Raw genomic sequence first — 19609 nt, forward strand, 5'->3', positions numbered from 1 at the left:
TTGTTTGGCTTAGCTTGTTGAATAATATGTTTCTTGATGTGTTGAATTTTTCGCATTTTAGGAGGAAATGCATTTCTGTTTCAACCTCGCCAGCCAGACATTGATCGCATATTCTATTCTCTCTAGGCTGCCAGGATTTCTTGTATCTGCCTTTTTCAATTTCCAGTTGGTGGTCGCTTAGTCTGTACCTGGTGAGGGTCTGTCTCTGTTTTGTGTCTCTGATGGTCGTGAGGTAGTCTGCCAGTTTATATTCTCTTTCTCTCTCTCTCCTCTGACTCCAGCCTCTCAGTTCAGTTCAGTTCAGTTCAAATGCTTTATTGGCATGAAAGTTTACAGAGAACCATATTGCCAAAGCTTACACAGCAAAAAGGTACAGTTTTCCAACATTCTGTAGGTGTCAATCGATTTGACATTTGTTGGGTATATACAATATTACTTTTAAACAATATTAATTTTAAACAGTCTTTCTACTTCATTTGGTATGTTGAATATTAATTTTAAACAGTCTTACTTTTAAACAGTCCTCAGGTTGTGACATGTTGTTACATATTTAGCCCCAAGGTATGGTCTGTCTCCTTCTCCTAGGACTAATCTCAATTTTGACAGATCATCCAATTCCTTGAAATCTGGGGTTGTTTGGCTTAGCTTGTTGAATAATATGTTTCTTGATGTGTTGAATTTTTCGCATTTTAGGAGGAAATGCATTTCTGTTTCAACCTCGCCAGCCTCTCTCTCTCTCTCCTCTGACTCCAGCCTCTCTCTCTCTCTCCTCTGACTCCAGCCTCTCTCTCTCTCTCTCCCCTGACTCCAGCCTCTCTCTCTCTCTCTACCCTGACTCCAGCCTCTCTCTCTCTCCCCTGACTCCAGCCTCTCTCTCTCTCTCCTCTGACTCCAGCCTCTCTCTCTCTCTCGCCTCTGACTCCAGCCTCTCTCTCTCTCTCCCCTGACTCCAGCCTCTCTCTCTCTCTCTCTCCCCTGACTCCAGCCTCTCTCTCTCTCTCTCCTCTGACTCCAGCCTCTCTCTCTCTCTCTCTCCTCTTACTCCAGCCTCTCTCTCTCTCTCCTCTGACTCCAGCCTCTCTCTCTCTCTCCTCTGACTCCAGCCACTCTCTCTCTCTCCTTGACTCCAGCCTCTCTCTCTTTCTCTCTCTCCCTGACTCCAGCCTCTCTCTCTCTCTCCCCTGACTCCAGCCTCTCTCTCTCTCTCCCCTGACTCAGCCTCTCTCTCTCTCTCTCCCCTGACTCCAGCCTCTCTCTCTCTCTACCCCTACTCCAGCCTCTCTCTCTCTCTCCCATGACTCCAGCCTCTCTCTCTCTCTCCCCTGACTCCAGCCTCTCTCTCTCTCTCCCCTGACTCCAGCCTCTCTCTCTCTCTCCTCTGACCCCAGCCTCTCTCTCTCTCTCCCCTGAATCCAGCCTCTCTCTCTCTCTCCTCTGACCCCAGCCTCTCTCTCTCTCTCCCCTGACTCCAGCCTCTCTCTCTCTCTCCTCTGACCCCAGCCTCTCTCTCTCTCTCCTCTGACTCCAGCCTCTCTCTCTCTCTCCCCTGACTCCAGCCTCTCTCTCTCTCTCCTCTGACCCCAGCCTCTCTCTCTCTGTCCCCTGACTCCAGCCTCTCTCTCTCTCTCCACTGACTCCAGCCTCTCTCTCTCTCTCCCCTGACTCCAGCCTCTCTCTCTCTCCCCCCTGACTCCAGCCTCTCTCTCTCTCTCCCCTGACTCCAGCCTCTCTCTCTCTCTCCTCTGACTCCAGCCTCTCTCTCTCTCTCCCCTGACTCCAGCCTCTCTCTCTCTCTCCTCTGACTCCAGCCTCTCTCTCTCTCTCTCTCTCCCCAGCCTCTCTCTCTCTCCTCTGACCCCAGCCTCTCTCTCTCTCTCCTCTCACTCCAGCCTCTCTCTTTCCCTCCTCTGATTCCAGCCTCTCTCTCTCTCTCCTCTGACTCCAGCCTCTCTCTCTCTCTCCCCTGACTCCAGCCTCTCTCTCTCTCTACCCTGACTCCAGCCTGTCTCTCTCTCTCTGTCTCCCCAGCCTCTCTCTCTCTCTCTCTCCTCTGACTCCAGCCTCTCTCTCTCTCTCCCCTGACTCCAGCCTCTCTCTCTCTCCTCTGACTCCAGCCTCTCTCTCTCTCTCTCTCCTCTGACTCCAGCCTCTCAGTTCAGTTCAGTTCAGTTCAAATGCTTTATTGGCATGAAAGTTTACAGAGAACCATATTGTCAAAGCTTACATAGCAAAAAGGTACAGTTTTCCAACATTCTGTAGGTGTCAATCGATTTGACATTTGTTGGGTATATACAATATTACTTTTAAACAATATTAATTTTAAACAGTCTTTCTACTTCATTTGGTACGTTCAATATTAATTTTAAACAGTCTTAATTTTAAACAGTCCTCAGGTTGTGACATGTTGTTACATATTTGGCCCCAAGGTATGGTCTGTCTCCTTCTCCTAGGACTAATCTCAATTTTGACAGATCATCCAATTCCTTGAAATCTGGGGTTGTTTGGCTTAGCTTGTTGAATAATATGTTTCTTGATGTGTTGAATTTTTCGCATTTTAGGAGGAAATGCATTTCTGTTTCAACCTCGCCAGCCAGATATTGATCGCATATTCTATTCTCTCTAGGCTGCCAGGATTTCTTGTATCTGCCTTTTTCAATTTCCAGTTGGTGGTCGCTTAGTCTGTACCTGGTGAGGGTCTGTCTCTGTTTTGTGTCTCTGATGGTCGTGAGGTAGTCTGCCAGTTTATATTCTCTTTTTAGGGCCCGGTAACATTCTAATCTGCTTTGGCTTTCGGTTATTTTGTTCCAATGTTCCAGGTAGGTTTCTTTGCATTTTTTAATGATTTGGTTCACTCGGATTGGTGTTTGGACGGCTGTGTTGGTCTGGGGCTGGTCAGGGTCCGGCTGAGTACTTAGTTTCAGTAGCAGCTGACTCAGGGGACTCTTTTCTGGGTTTAGCTCTTGGGTCTGAAAGGCTTTGAAATGAATCTCTCTCTCCCCTGACTCCAGCCTCTCTCTCTCTCTCCCATGACTCCAGCCTCTCTCTCTCTCTCCCCTGACTCCAGCCTCTCTCTCTCTCTCCCCTGACTCCAGCCTCTCTCTCTCTCTCCTCTGACCCCAGCATCTCTGTCTCTCTCCCCTGACTCCAGCCTCTCTCTCTCTCTCCTCTGACTCCAGCCTCTCTCTCTCTCTCCCCTGACTCCAGCCTCTCTCTCTCTCTCCTCTGACCCCAGCCTCTCTCTCTCTGTCCCCTGACTCCAGCCTCTCTCTCTCTCTCCCCTGACTCCAGCCTCTCTCTCTCTCTCCCCTGACTCCAGCCTCTCTCTCTCTCTCCCCTGACTCCAGCCTCTCTCTCTCTCTCCTCTGACTCCAGCCTCTCTCTCTCTCTCCCCTGACTCCAGCCTCTCTCTCTCTCTCCTCTGACTCCAGCCTCTCTCTCTGTCTCTCTCCCCTGACTCCAGCCTCTCTCTCTCTCTCTCTCCCCAGCCTCTCTCTCTCTCTCCTCTAACCCCAGCCTCTCTCTCTCTCTCCTCTGACTCCAGCCTCTCTCTCTCTCTCCTCTGACTCCAGCCTCTCTCTCTCTCTCCTCTGACTCCAGCCTCTCTCTCTCTCTCCCCTGACTCCAGCCTCTCTCTCTCTCTCCCCTGACTCCAGCCTGTCTCTCTCTCTCTCTCTCCCCAGCCTCTCTCTCTCTCTCTCTCCTCTGACTCCAGCCTGTCTCTCTCTCTCCCCTGACTCCAGCCTCTCTCTCTCTCCTCTGACTCCAGCCTCTCTCTCTCTCTCTCTCCTCTGACTCCAGCCTCTCTCTCTCTCTCTCTCCCCTGACTCCAGTCTCTCTCTCTCTCTCTCCTCTGAATCCAGCCTCTCTCTCTCCTCCGACTCCAGCCTCTCTCTCTCTCTCTCTCTGCCCTGACTCCAGCCTCTCTCTCTCTCTCTCCCCTGACTCCAGCCTCTCTCTCTCTCTCTCCTCTGACTCCAGCCTCTCTCTCTCTCTCCCCTGACTCCAGCCTCTCTCTCTCTCTCTCTGACTCCAGCCTCTCTCTCTCTCTTCTCTGACTCCAGCCTCTCTCTCTCTCTCCTCTGACTCCAGCCTCTCTCTCTCTCTACCCCGACTCCAGCCTCTCTCTTTCTCTCCTCTGACTCCAGCCTCTCTCTCTCTCTCCTCTGACTCCAGCCTCTCTCTCTCTCTCCTCTGACCCCAGCCTCTCTCTCTCTCTCCTCTGACTCGAGCCTCTCTCTCTCTCTCCGCTGACTCCAGCCTCTCTCTCTCTCTCCTCTGACCCCCGCCTCTCTCTCTCTCTCCCCTGACTCCAGCCTCTCTCTCTCTCTCCTCTGACCCCAGCCTCTCTCTCTGTCTCCCCTGACTCCAGCCTCTCTCTCTCTCTCCTCTGACCCCAGCCTCTCTCTCTCTCTCCCCTGACTCCAGCCTCTCTCTCTCTCTCTCTCCTCTGACTCCAGCCTCTCTCTCTCTCTCCCCTGACTCCAGCCTCTCTCTCTCTCTCTCTCCCCAGCCTCTCTCTCTCTCTCCCCTGACTCCAGCCTCTCTCTCTCTCTCCTCTGACGCCAGCCTCTCTCTCTCTCTCCTCTGACTCCAGACTCTCTCTCTCTCTCCCCTGACTCCAGCCTCTCTCTCTCTCTCCTCTGACCCCAGCCTCTCTCTTTCTCTCCCCTGACTCCAGCCTCTCTCTCTCTCTCCTCTGATTCCAGCCTCTCTCTCTCTCTCCTCTGACCCCAGCCTCTCTCTCTCCCCTGACTCCAGCCTCTCTCTCTCTCTCCTCTGACTCCAGCCTCTCTCTCTCTCTCTCTCCTCTGACTCCAGCCTCTCTCTCTCTCTCTCTCCCCTGACTCCAGCCTCTCTATCTCTCTCCCCTGACTCCAGCCTCTCTCTCTCTCGCCTCTGACCCCAGCCTCTCTCTCTCTCTCCTCTGACTCCAGCCTCTCTCTCTCTCTCCTCTGACTCCAGCCTCTCTCTCTCTCTCCCCAGCCTCTCTCTCTCTCTCCTCTGACCCCAGCCTCTCTCTCTCTCTCCCCTGACTCCAGCCTCTCTCTCTCTCTCCCCTGACTCCAGCCTCTCTCTCTCGCTCTCTCCCCTGACTCCAGCCTCTCTCTCTCTCTCCCCTGACTCCAGCCTCTCTCTCTCTCTCTCTCTGACTCCAGCCTCTCTCTCTCAATTCAATTCAATTCAATTCAAACGCTTTATTGGCATGAAAGTTTACAGAGAACCATATTGCCAAAGCTTACATAGCAAAAAGGTACAGTTTTCCAACAGTCTGTAGCTGTCAATCGATTTGACATTTGTTGGGTACATACAATATTACTTTTAAACAATATTAATTTTAAACAGTCTTTGTACTTCATTTGGTACATTCAGCTTAAATTTTAAACAGTCTTAATTTTAAACAGTCCTCAGGTTGTGACATGTTGTTACATATTTGGCCCCAAGGTATGGTCTGTCTCCTTCTCCCAGGACTAAGCTCAATTTTGACAGGTCATCCAATTCCTTGAAATCTGGGATTGTTTGGCTTAGCTTGTTGAATAATATGTTTCTTGATGTGTTGAATTTTTCGCATTTTAGGAGGTAATGCATTTCTGTTTCAACCTGGCCGGCCAGACATTTATCGCATATTCTATTCTCTCTAGGCTGCCAGGATTTCTTGTATCTGCCTTTTTCAATTTCCAGTTGGTGGTCGCTTAGTCTGTACCTGGTGAGGGTCTGTCTCTGTTTTGTGTCTCTGATGGTCGTGAGGTAGTCTGCCAGTTTATATTCTCTTTTTAGGGCCCGGTAACATTCTAATCTGCTTTAGCGTTCGGTTATTTTGTTCCAATGTTCCAGGTAGGTTTCTTTGCATTGTTTAATGATTTGGTTCACTCGGATTGGTGTTTGGACGGCTGTGTTGGTCTGGGGCTGGTCAGGGTCCGGCTGAGTACTTAGTTTCAGTAGCAGCTGACTCAGGGGACACTTTTCTGGGTTTAGCTCTTGGGTCTGAAAGGCTTTGAAATGAAGGGTGTCTGGGGAGCTAGATTTGAGGTGATTTAGGAAGTTTCGTGCTCGTTTTTGGATGTTTATTATCAGTGGGTATCTGCCTAGTTCGGCTCTGCATGCATTTGTTGGCGTTTTTCTTTGGGTGCGAAGGATGCTTCGGCAGAATTCTGCTTGTAGGGCTTCTATTGTGTGTTTTTCCCATTTAGTGTAGCTTTGGTGATTTAGCGGGCCCCATACTTCACTACCTTACAGTGCAATGGGCAGGATTATGCTGTCAAATATTTTTAGCCAGATTTTGATTGGGATTTGGATGTTGTAGAATTTTCTTTTTATTGCATATAGGGCTCTTCGGGCTTTTTCTTTTTGTGCATTCACTGCTATGCTGAAGCTCCCTGATGCTGTAATAGTTAGACCAAGGTAGGTGTAGCTCATAGTGTGTCCTATAGTGGTATCACTGAGGGTAAACTGGTATTTGTTTTCCTGACATCTGGGTCTTTTCTGAAAAAACATTATGTTGGTTTTCTTTAGATTTACTGTTAGAGCCCAATTTTGGCAGTATTTGTCGAGTAGGTCTAGTTGTTGCTGTAATCCCTGTTCTGTGGGAGACAGCAGAACCAGGTCGTCCGCATAGAACAGGGACTTCACTTCTCCATCCAGGAGACGGAGACCTGGTGACTCGCTTTGCTCCAGCATGTCTGCTAATTCATTTATGTATATGTTGAACAGGGTCGGGCTCAAATTGCAGCCCTGCCGGACGCCTCTTCTCTGGGTGAAGAAATCGGTGCGTTTGTCTCCAATTTTGACCCCGCATTTGTTTTTCAGATACATTGATTTAATAAGGTCATAGACTTTGCCCCCTATTCCACACTGAAGAAGTTTATAATAGAGCCCTTCGTGCCATATAGAGTCAAAGGCTTTCTTGAAGTCGATGAAACAGGCGAATATTTTCCCATTTTTTGTTTGGTGTATATGTTTTTCAATGAGGGTGTGAAGGGTATAGATATGGTCGGCGGTGCGGTGTTTTGGAAGAAAGCCTATTTGGTTTTTTCTGAGGATATTATGTTTGTTAAGAAAATCAAGTAATCTACTATTTAGAATACTGCAGAATAACTTCCCTAGACAACTGTTGACACAGATGCCGCGGTAGTTATTTGGGTCTGATTTGTTTCCGCTTTTATATATGGGGGAGATTAGTCCTTGGCACCAGATATCGGGAAAACAGCCTGAACGTAATATGATGTTGAATAATTTGAGTACCGCACCCTGCATCTCCATATTGCTGAACTTGAGCATTTCATTTTTGATGTTGTCTGGGCCACAGGCTTTCTTTAGGTGGAGAGATTTTGTTTTTGTGGCCAGTTCTTTCCATGTGATTGGGGAGTCTAGAGGGTTTTGGTTGTCTTTGATTGTTGCTTCTAATGTGTGGAGTTTTTCTGTGACCTGATGTTGACTTGGGTTTGTTTCGTTTATTGGGATGTCTTTGTAGAGGTTTTCAAAATGTGTTCTCCAGATGTCGCCATCTTGGATTGGTAATGCTGGCAATTGTGTTGTACTCAGGTTATTCCACATTTCCCAGAATTGTTTTGGATTGGTGGAGTTTTCAATTTCTTCGAGTATTTTGTGGGTATAGTTTTGTGTTTTGTTCCTAATGGTGTGTTTATATCTTTTGAGGGTTTCATTGTATCTAGTACGTAGGTCCGGATTGTTTGGTTGGCGATGCTTTTGGTTTGATATTTTTCTCAGGTCTTTTCTGGCATTTTTGCATTCGTGGTCAAACCATTTCTTATTTTTATTTTGTCTTTTGTGACTCTTCCTCTTCTGTTTCACGAGGTCGGCTTTTACAGCTGCCTCATGAAAGATCATATTTATATCTTCTATGGCCATGTTTACCCCATCTCTGGTGATCTCATATAGATTTTCTTTAAATTTTGAAATTTTACTTGTGAGATCAGGTGAATTTAGTGCTGTGATGAATTTATCTCCATTGTCTGGGGCCCATCTGTATGTCTGGTTTATTTTATGTAGCTTACTGGGTTCCTTTTTTGTGTCTGTAGTTTGGGCAGAAAGTTTAAGGTACACATTTATTTGGTTATGGTCTGAGAGGGGGGATTGCTGCCTGACTCCAGCCTCTCTCTCTCTCTCCTCTGACTCCAGCCTCTCTCTCTCTCTCCCCTGACTCCAGGCTCTCTCTCTCTCTCTCTCCCCTGACTCCAGCCTCTCTCTCTCTCTCTCTCCCCTGACTCCAGCCTCTCTCTCTCTCTCTCCTCTGACTCCAGCCTCTCTCTCTCTCTCCCCTGACTCCAGCCTCTCTCTCTCTCTCCTCTGACTCCAACCTCTCTCTCTCTCTGCTCTGACTCCAGCCTCTCTCTCTCTCCCCTGACTCCAGCCTCTCTCTCTCCCTTGACTCCAGCCTCTCTCTCTCTCTCCTCTGACTCCAGCCTCTCTCTCTCTCTCTCCTCTGACTCCAGCCTCTCTCTCTCTCTCCCCTGACTCCAGCCTCTCCCTCTCAGTTCAGTTCAGTTCAGTTCAAATGCTTTATTGGCATGAAAGTTTACAGAGAACCATATTGCCAAAGCTTACATAGCAAAAAGGTACAGTTTTCCAACATTCTGTAGGTGTCAATCGATTTGACATTTGTTGGGTACATACAATATTACTTTTAAACAATATTAATTTTAAACAGTCTTTGTACTTCATTTGGTACGTTCAATATTAATTTTAAACAGTCTTAATTTTAAACAGTCCTCAGGTTGTGACTCCAGCCTCTCTCTCTCTCTCCCCTGACTCCAGCCTCTCTCTCTCTCCCCTGACTCCAGCCTCTCTCTCTCTCTCTCCTCTGACCCCAGCCTCTCTCTCTCTCTCCCCTGACTCCAGCCTCTCTCTCTCTCTCCTCTGACCCCAGCCTCTCTCTCTCTCTCCCCTGACTCCAGCCTCTCTCTCTCTCTCCTCTGACCCCAGCCTCTCTCTCTCTCTCCCCTGACTCCAGCCTCTCTCTCTCTCTCCTCTGACTCCAGCTTCTCTCTCTCTCTCCCCTGACTCCAGCCTCTCTCTCTCTCCTCTGACCCCAGCATCTCTCTCTCTCTCCCCTGACTCCAGCCTCTCTCTCTCTCTCCTCTGACTCCAGCCTCTCTCTCTCTCTCCCCTGACTCCAGCCTCTCTCTCTCTCTCCTCTGACCCCAGCCTCTCTCTCTCTCTCGCCTGACTCCAGCCTCTCTCTCTATCTCCCCTGACTCCAGCCTCTCTCTCTCTCTCCTCTGACTCCAGCCTCTCTCTCTCTCTCCTCTGACTCCAGCCTTTCTCTCTCTCTCCCCTGACTCCAGCCTCTCTCTCTCTCTCCCCTGACTCCAGCCTCTCTCTCTCTCTCTCTCCCCTGACTCCAGCCTCTCTCTCTCTCTCTCCTCTGACTCCAGCCTCTCTCTCTCTCTCTCCCCTGACTCCAGCCTCTCTCTCTCTCTCCCCTGACTCCAGCCTCTCTCTCTCTCCTCTGACTCCAGCCTCTCTCTCTCTCTCCTCTGACTCCAGCCTCTCTCTCTCTCTCTCCCCTGACTCCAGCCTCTCTCTCTCTCTCTCCCCTGACTCCAGCCTCTCTCTCTCTCTCCCCTGACTCCAGCCTCTCTCTCTCTCTCCTCTGACTCCAGCCTCTCTCTCTCTCTCTCCTCTGACTCCAGCCTCTCTCTCTCTCTCCCCTGACTCCAGCCTCTCTCTCTCTCTCTCTCCCCTGACTCCAGCCTCTCTCTCTCTCTCTCCTCTGACTCCAGCCTCTCTCTCCAATTCCAATTCCAATTCAAATGCTTTATTGGCATGAAAGTTTACAGAGAACCATATTGCCAAAGCTTACATAGCAAAAAGGTACAGTTTTCCAACATTCTGTAGGTGTCAATCGATTTGACATTTGTTGGGTACATACAATATTACTTTTAAACAATATTAATTTTAAACAGTCTTTCTACTTCATTTGGTACGTTCAATATTAATTTTAAACAGTCTTACTTTTAAACAGTCCTCAGGTTGTGACATGTTGTTACATATTTGGCCCCAAGGCATGGTCTGTCTCCTTCTCCCAGGACTAATCTCAATTTTGACAGGTCATCCAATTCCTTGAAATCTGGGGTTGTTTGGCTTAGCTTGTTGAATAATATGTTTCTTGATGTGTTGAATTTTTCGCATTTTAGGAGGAAATGCATCTCTGTTTCAACCTCGCCGGCCAGACATTGATCGCATATTCTATTCTCTCTAGGCTGCCAGGATTTCTTGTATCTGCCTTTTTCAATTTCCAGTTGGTGGTCGCTTAGTCTGTACCTGGTGAGGGTCTGACTCTGTTTTGTGTCTCTGATGGTCGTGAGGTAGTCTGCCAGTTTATATTCTCTTTTTACGGCCCGCTAACATTCTAATCTGCTTTGGCTTTCGGTTATTTTGTTCCAATGTTCCAGGTAGGTTTCTTTGCATTGTTTAATGATTTGGTTCACTCAGATTGGTGTTTGGACGGCTGTGTTGGTCTGGGGCTGGTCAGGGTCCGGCTGAGTACTTAGTTTCAGTAGCAGCTGACTCAGGGGACTCTTTTCTGGGTTTAGCTCTTGGATCTGAAAGGCTTTGAAATGAAGGGTGTCTGGGGAGCTAGATTTGAGGTGATTTAGGAAGTTTAGTGCTCGTTTTTGGATGTTTATTATCAGTGGGTATCTGCCTAGTTCGGCTCTGCATGCATTTGTTGGCATTTTTCTTTGGGTGCGAAGGATGCTTCGGCAGAATTCTGCATGTAGGGCTTCTATTGTGTGTTTTTCCCATTTAGTGTAGCTTTGGTGATTTAGCGGGCCCCATACTTCACTACCGTACAGTGCAATGGGCAGGATTATGCTGTCAAATATTTTGAGCCAGATTTTGATTGGGATTTGGATGTTGTAGAATTTTCTTTTTATTGCATATAGGGCTCTTCGTGCTTTTTCTTTTAGTGCATTCACTGCTATGCTGAAGCTCCCTGATGCTGTAATAGTTAGACCAAGGTAGGTGTAGCTCATAGTGTGTCCTATAGTGGGATCACTGAGGGTAAACTGGTATTTGTTTTCCTGACATCTGGGCCTTTTTTGAGAAATCATGATGTTGGTTTTCTTTAGATTTACTGTTAGAGCCCAATTTTGGCAGTATTTGTCGAGTAGGTCTAGTTGTTGCTGTAATCCCTGTTCTGTGGGAGACAGCAGAACCAGGTGGTCCGCATAGAACAGGGATTTCACTCTCGCTCCCCTGACTCCAGCCTCTCTCTCTCTCTCCCCTGACTCCAGCCTCTCTCTCTCTCTCCCCTGACTCCAGCCTCTCTCTCTCTCTCTCCTCTGACTCCAGCCTCTCTCTCTCTCTCCTCTGACTCCAGCCTCTCTCTCTCCCCTGACTCCAGCCTCTCTGTCTCTCTCTCTCCCCTGACTCCAGCCTCTCTCTCTCTCTCTCCTCTGACTCCAGCCTCTCTCTCTCTCTCCCCTGACTCCAGCCTCTCTCTCTCTCTCCTCTGACTCCAGCCACTCTCTCTCTCTCCTCTGACTCCAGCCTCTCTCTCTCCCCTGACTCCAGCCTCTCTCTCTCTCTCTCTCCCCTGACTCCAGCCTCTCTCTCTCTCTCTCCTCTGACTCCAGCCTCTCTCTCTCTCTCCCCTGACTCCAGCCTCTCTCTCTCTCTCCTCTGACTCCAGCCTCTCTCTCTCTCTCCTCTGACTCCAGCCTCTCTCTCTCTCCCCTGACTCCAGCCTCTCTCTCTCTCTCCTCTGACTCCAGCCTCTCTCTCTCTCTCCCCTGACTCCAGCCTCTCTCTCTCTCTCTCTCCCCTGACTCCAGCCTCTCTCTCTCTCTCTCCTCTGACTCCAGCCTCTCTCTCTCTCTCCTCTGACTCCAGCCTGTCTCTCTCTCTCCTCTGACTCCAGCCTCTCTCTCTCTCTCCTCTGACTCCAGCCTCTCTCTCTCTCCTCTGACTCCAGCCTCTCTCTCCAATTTCCAATTCCAATTCAAATGCTTTATTGGCATGAAAGTTTACAGAGAACCATATTGCCAAAGCTTACATAGCAAAAAGGTACAGTTTTCCAACATTCTGTAGGTGTCAATCGATTTGACATTTGTTGGGTACATACAATATTACTTTTAAACAATATTAATTTTAAACAGTCTTTCTACTTCATTTGGTACGTTCAATATTAATTTTAAAAAGTCTTAATTTTAAACAGTCCTCAGGTTGTGACATGTTGTTACATATTTGGCCCCAAGGTATGGTCTGTCTCCTTCTCCTAGGACTAATCTCAATTTTGACAGGTCATCCAATTCCTTGAAATCTGGGGTTGTTTGGCTTAGCTTGTTGAATAATATGTTTCTTGATGTGTTGAATTTTTCGCATTTTAGGAGGAAATGCATTTCTGTTTCAACCTCGCCGGCCAGACATTGATCGCATATTCTATTCTCTCTAGGCTGCCAGGATTTCTTGTATCTGCCTTTTTCAATTTCCAGTTGGTGGTCGCTTAGTCTGTACCTGGTGAGGGTCTGTCTCTGTTTTGTGTCTCTGATGGTCGTGAGGTAGTCTGCCAGTTTATATTCTCTTTTTAGGGCCCGGTAACATTCTAATCTGCTTTGGCTTTCGGTTATTTTGTTCCAATGTTCCAGGTAGGTTTCTTTGCATTTTTTAATGATTTGGTTCACTCGGATTGGTGTTTGGACGGCTGTGTTGGTCTGAGGCATGTCAGGGTCCGGCTGAGTACTTAGTTTCAGTAGCAGCTGACTCAGGGGACTCTTTTCTGGGTTTAGCTCTTGGGTCTGAAAGGCTTTGAAATGAAGGGTGTCTGGGGAGCTAGATTTGAGGTGATTTAGGAAGTTGAGTGCTCGTTTTTGGATGTTTATTATCAGTGGGTATCTGCCTAGTTCGGCTCTGCATGCATTTGTTGGCGTTTTTCTTTGGGTGCGAAGGATGCTTTGGCAGAATTCTGCATGTAGGGCTTCTATTGTGTGTTTTTCCCATTTAGTGTAGCTTTGGTGATTTAGCGGGCCCCATATTTCACTACCGTACAGTGCAATGGGCAGGATTATGCTGTCAAATATTTTGAGCCAGATTTTGATTGGGATTTGGATGTTGTAGAATTTTCTTTTTATTGCATATAGGGCTATTCGGGCTTTTTCTTTTAGTGCATTCACTGCTATGCTGAAGCTCCCTGATGCTGTAATAGTTAGACCAAGGTAGGTGTAGCTCATAGTGTGTCCTATAGTGGTATCACTGAGGGTAAACTGGTGTATGTTTTCCTGACATCTGGGCCTTTTTTGAAAAATCATGATGTTGGTTTTCTTTAGATTTACTGTTAGAGCCCAATTTTGGCAGTATTTGTCGAGTAGGTCTAGTTGTTGCTGTAATCCCTGTTCTGTGGGAGACAGCAGAACCAGGTCGTCCGCATAGAACAGGGATTTCACTTCTCCATCCAGGAGACGGAGACCTGGTGACTCGCTTTGCTCCAGCATGTCTGCTAATTCATTTATGTATATGTTGAACAGGGTCGGGCTCAAATTGCAGCCCTGCCGGACGCCTCTTCTCTGGGTGAAGAAATCGGTGCGTTTGTCTCCAATTTTCACCCCGCATTTGTTTTTCAGATACATTTATTTAATAAGGTCATAGACTTTGCCCCCTATTCCACACTGAAGATGTTTATAATAGAGCCCTTCGTGCCATATAGAGTCAAAGGCTTTCTTGAAGTCGATGAAACAGGCGAATATTTTCCCATTTTTTGTTTGGTGTATATGTTTTTCAATGAGCGTGTGAAGGGTATAGATATGGTCGGCGGTGCGGTGTTTTGGAAGAAAGCCTATTTGGTTTTTTCTGAGGATATTATGTTTGTTACTCTCTCTCTCTCCCCCGACTCCAGCCTCTCTCTCTCTCTCCCCTGACTCCAGCCTCTCTCTCTCTCTCCTCTGACCCCAGCCTCTCTCTCTCTCTCCCCTGACTCCAGCCTCTCTCTCTCTCCTCTGACCCCAGCCTCTCTCTCTCTCTCCTCTGACTCCAGCCTCTCTCTCTCTCTCCCCTGACTCCAGCCTCTCTCTCTCTCTCTCTCTCTCCCCAGCCTCTCTCTCTCTCTCCCCTGACTCCAGCCTCTCTCTCTCTCTCCTCTGACTCCAGCCTCTCTCTCTCTCTCCCCTGACTCCAGCCTCTCTCTCTCTCTCCTCTGACCCCAGCCTCTCTCTCTCTCTCCCCTGACTCCAGCCTCTCTCTCTCTCTCCCCTGACTCCAGCCTCTCTCTCTCTCTCTCTGCTCTGACTCCAGCCTCTCTCTCTCTCTCCTCTGACTCCAGCCTCTCTCTCTCTCCTCCGACTCCAGCCTCTCTCTCTCTGTCCCCTGACTCCAGCCTCTCTCTCTCCCCTGACTCCAGCCTCTCTCTCTCTCTCTCTCTCCCCAGCCTCTCTCTCTCTCTCCCCTGACTCCAGCCTCTCTCTCTCTCTCCTCTGACTCCAGCCTCTCTCTCTCTCTCCTCTGACTCCAGCCTCTCTCTCTCTCTCCCCAGCCTCTCTCTCTCTCTCCCCTGACTCCAGCCTCTCTCTCTCTCTCCCCTGACTCCAGCCTCTCTCTCTCTCTCTCTCCCCTGACTCCAGCCTTTCTCTCTCTCTCTCTCCCCTGACTCCAGCCTCTCTCTCTCTCTCTCTCCTCTGACTCCAGCCTCTCTGTCTCACTCCTCTGACCCCAGCCTCTCTCTCTCTCTCCTCTGACTCCAGCCTCTCTCTCTCTCTCCTCTGACCCCAGCCTCTCTCTCTTTCTCCCCTGACCCCAGCCTCTCTCTCTCTCTCCCCTGACCCCAGCCTTTCTCTCTCTCTCCCCTGACTCCAGCCTCTCTCTCTGTCTCCTCTGACTCCAGCATCTCTCTCTCTCTCTCTCCCCTGACTCCAGCCTCTCTCTCTCTCTCCTCTGACCCCAGCCTCTCTCTCTCTCCCCTGACTCCAGCCTCTCTCTCTCTCTCCTCTGACCCCAGCCTCTCTCTCTCTCTCCTCTGACACCAGCCTCTCTCTCTCTCTCCCCTGACTCCAGCCTCTCTCTCTCTCTCTCTCTCTCCCCAGCCTCTCTCTCTCTCTCCTCTGACCCCAGCCTCTCTCTCTCTCTCCTCTAACTCCAGCCTCTCTCTCTCTCTCCTCTGACTCCAGCCTCTCTCTCTCTCTCCCCTGACTCCAGCCTCTCTCTCTCTCTCCCCTGACTCCAGCCTCTCTCTCTCTCTCTCTCCCCAGACTCTCTCTCTCTCTCCTCTGACTCCAGCCTCTCTCTCTCTCTCCCCTGACTCCAGCCTCTCTCTCTCTCTCCCCAGCCTCTCTCTCTCTCTCCCCTGACTCCAGCCTCTCTCTCTCTCTCCCCTGACTCCAGCCTCTCTCTCTCTCTCTCTCCCCTGACTCCAGCCTCTCTCTCTCTCTCTCTCCCCTGACTCCAGCCTCTCTCTCTCTCTCTCTCCTCTGACTCCAGCCTCTCTGTCTCACTCCTCTGACCCCAGCCTCTCTCTCTCTCTCCTCTGACTCCAGCCTCTCTCTCTCTCTCCTCTGACCCCAGCCTCTCTCTCTTTCTCCCCTGACCCCAGCCTCTCTCTCTCTCTCCCCTGACCCCAGCCTTTCTCTCTCTCTCCCCTGACTCCAGCCTCTCTCTCTGTCTCCTCTGAGTCCAGCATCTCTCTCTCTCTCTCTCCCCTGACTCCAGCCTCTCTCTCTCTCTCCTCTGACCCCAGCCTCTCTCTCTCTCCCCTTGACTCCAGCCTCTCTCTCTCTCTCCTCTGACCCCAGCCTCTCTCCAATTCCAATTCCAATTAAAATGCTTTATTGGCATGAAAGTTTACAGAGAACCATATTGCCAAAGCTTACATAGCAAAAAGGTACAGTTTTCCAACATTCTGTAGGTGTCAATCGATTTGACATTTGTTGGGTACATACAATATTACTTTTAAACAATATTAATTTTAAACAGTCTTTGTACTTCATTTGGTACGTTCAATATTAATTTTAAACAGTCCTCAGGTTGTGACATGTTGTTACATATTTGGCCCCAAGGTATGGTCTGTCTCCTTCTCCTAGGACTAATCTCAATTTTGACAGATCATCCAATTCCTTGAAATCTGGGGTTGTTTGGCTTAGCTTGTTGAATAATATGTTTCTTGATGTGTTGAATTTTTCGCATTTTAGGAGGAAATGCATTTCTGTTTCAACCTCGCCAGCCAGACATTGATCGCATATTCTATTCTCTCTAGGCTGCCAGGATTTCTTGTATCTGCCTTTTTCAATTTCCAGTTGGTGGTCGCTTAGTCTGTACCTGGTGAGGGTCTGTCTCTGTTTTGTGTCTCTGATGGTCGTGAGGTAGTCTGCCAGTTTATATTCTCTTTTTAGGGCCCGGTAACATTCTAATCTGCTTTGGCTTTCGGTTATTTTGTTCCAATGTTCCAGGTAGGTTTCTTTGCATTTTTTTAATGATTTGGTTCACTCGGATTGGTGTTTGGGCGGCTGTGTTGGTCTGGGGCTGGTCAGGGTCCGGCTGAGTACTTAGTTTCCGTAGCAGCTGACTCAGGGGACTCTTTTCTGGGTTTAGCTCTTGGGTCTGAAAGGCTTTGAAATGAAGGGTATCTGGGGAGCTAGATTTGAGGTGATTTAGGAAGTTTAGTGCTCGTTTTTGGATGTTTATTATCAGTGGGTATCTGCCTAGTTCGGCTCTGCATGCATTTGTTGGCGTTTTCCTTTGGGTGCGAAGGATGCTTCGGCAGAATTCTGCATGTAGGGCTTCTATTGTATGTTTTTCCCATTTAGTGTAGCTTTGGTGATTTAGCGGGCCCCTCTCTCTCTCTCTCCTCTGACTCCAGCCTCTCTCTCTCTCTCCCCTGACTCCAGCCTCTCTCTCTCTCTCTCTCTCCCGAGCCTCTCTCTCTCTCTCCTCTGACCCCAGCCTCTCTCTCTCTCTCCTCTAACACCAGCCTCTCTCTCTCTCTCCTCTGACTCCAGCCTCTCTCTCTCTCTCCCCTGACTCCAGCCTCTCTCTCTCTCTCCCCTGACTCCAGCCTCTCTCAGTTCAGTTCAGTTCAGTTCAAATGCTTTATTGGCATGAAAGTTTACAGAGAACCATATTGCCAAAGCTTACATAGCAAAAAGGTACAGTTTTCCAACATTCTGTAGGTGTCAATCGATTTGACATTTGTTGGGTACATACAATATTACTTTTAAACAATATTAATTTTAAACAGTCTTTGTACTTCATTTGGTACGTTCAATATTAATTTTAAACAGTCTTAATTTTAAACAGTCCTCAGGTTGTGACATGTTGTTACATATTTGGCCCCTAGGTATGGTCTGTCTCCTTCTCCTTGGACTAATCTCAATTTTGACAGGTCATCCAATTCCTTGAAATCTGGGGTTGTTTGGCTTCGCTTGTTGAATAATATGTTTCTTGATGTGTTGAATTTTTCGCATTTTAGGAGGAAATGCATCTCTGTTTCAACCTCGCCGGCCAGACATTGATCGCATATTCTATTCTCTCTAGGCTGCCAGGATTTCTTGTATCTGCCTTTTTCAATTTCCAGTTGGTGGTCGCTTAGTCTGTACCTGGTGAGGGTCTGTCTCTGTTTTGTGTCTCTGATGGTCATGAGGTAGTCTGCCAGTTTATATTCTCTTTTTAGGGCCCGGTAACATTCTAATCTGCTTTGGCTTTCGGTTATTTTGTTCCAATGTTCCAGGTAGGTTTCTTTGCATTTTTTAATGATTTGGTTCACTCGGATTGGTGTTTGGACGGCTGTGTTGGTCTGGGGCTGGTCAGGGTCCGGCTGAGTACTTAGTTTCAGTAGCAGCTGACTCAGGGGACTTTTTTCTGGGTTTAGCTCTTGGGTCTGAAAGGCTTTGAAATGGAGGGTGTCTGGGGAGCTAGATTTGAGGTGATTTAGGAAGTTTCGTGCTCGTTTTTGGATGTTTATTATCAGTGGGTATCTGCCTAGTTCGGCTCTGCATGCATTTGTTGGCGTTTTTCTTTGGGTGCGAAGGATGCTTCTCTCAGTTTCAGTTCAGTTCAAATGCTTTATTGGCATGAAAGTTTACAGAGAACCATATTGCCAAAGCTTACATAGCAAAAAGGTACAGTTTTCCAACATTCTGTAGGTGTCAATCGATTTGACATTTGTTGGGTATATACAATATTACTTTTAAACAATATTAATTTTAAACAGTCTTTCTACTTCATTTGGTACGTTCAATATTAATTTTAAACAGTCTTACTTTTAAACAGTCCTCAGGTTGTGACATGTTGTTACATATTTAGCCCCAAGGTATGGTCTGTCTCCTTCTCCTAGGACTAATCTCAATTTTGACAGATCATCCAATTCCTTGAAATCTGGGGTTGTTTGGTTTAGCTTGTTGAATAATATGTTTCTTGATGTGTTGAATTTTTCGCATTTTAGGAGGAAATGCATTTCTGTTTCAACCTCGCCAGCCAGACATTGATCGCATATTCTATTCTCTCTAGGCTGCCAGGATTTCTTGTATCTGCCTTTTTCAATTTCCAGTTGGTGGTCGCTTAGTCTGTACCTGGTGAGGGTCTGTCTCTGTTTTGTGTCTCTGATGGTTGTGAGGTAGTCTGCCAGTTTATATTCTCTTTTTAGGGCCCGGTAACATTCTAATCTGCTTTGGCTTTCGGTTATTTTGTTCCAATGTTCCAGGTAGGTTTCTTTGCATTGTTTAATGATTTGGTTCACTCGGATTGGTGTTTGGACGGCTGTGTTGGTCTGGGGTTGGTCAGGGTCCGGCTGAGTACTTAGTTTCAGTAGCAGCTGACTCAGGGGACTCTTTTCTGGGTTTAGCTCTTGGGTCTGAAAGGCTTTGAAATGAAGGGTGTCTGGGGAGCTAGATTTGAGGTGATTTAGGAAGTTTAGTGCTCGTTTTTGGATGTTTATTATCAGTGGGTATCTGCCTAGTTCGGCTCTGCATGCATTTGTTGGCGTTTTTCTTTGGGTGCGAAGGATGCTTCGGCAGAATTCTGCATGTAGGGCTTCTATTGTGTGTTTTTCCCATTTAGTGTAGCTTTGGTGATTTAGCGGGCCCCATACTTCACTACCGTACAGTGCAATGGGCAGGATTATGCTGTCAAAAATTTTGAGCCAGATTTTGATTGGGATTTGGATGTTGTAGAATTTTCTTTTTATTGCATATAGGGCTCTTCGGGCTTTTTCTTTTAGTGCATTCACTGCTATGCTGAAGCTCCCTGATGCTGTAATAGTTAGACCAAGGTAGGTGTAGCTCATAGTGTGTCCTATAGTGGTATCACTGAGGGTAAACTGGTATTTGTTTTCCTGACATCTGGGTCTTTTCTGAAAAATCATGATGTTGGTTTTCTTTAGATTTACTGTTAGAGCCCAATTTTGGCAGTATTTGTCGAGTAGGTCTAGTTGTTGCTGTAATCCCTGTTCTGTGGGAGACAGCAGAACCAGGTCGTCCGCATAGAACAGGGACTTCACTTCTCCATCCAGGAGACGGAGACCTGGTGACTCGCTTTGCTCCAGCATGTCTGCTAATTCATTTATGTATATGTTGAACAGGGTCGGGCTCAAATTGCAGCCCTGCCGGACGCCTCTTCTCTGGGTGAAGAAATCGGTGCGTTTGTCTCCAATTTTGACCCCGCATTTGTTTTT

This window comes from Somniosus microcephalus, chromosome 11, assembly GCF_052327205.1.
Source record: "Somniosus microcephalus isolate GS21.2 chromosome 11, FLI_Smic_1.0, whole genome shotgun sequence".
Lineage (NCBI taxonomy): Eukaryota > Metazoa > Chordata > Chondrichthyes > Squaliformes > Somniosidae > Somniosus > Somniosus microcephalus.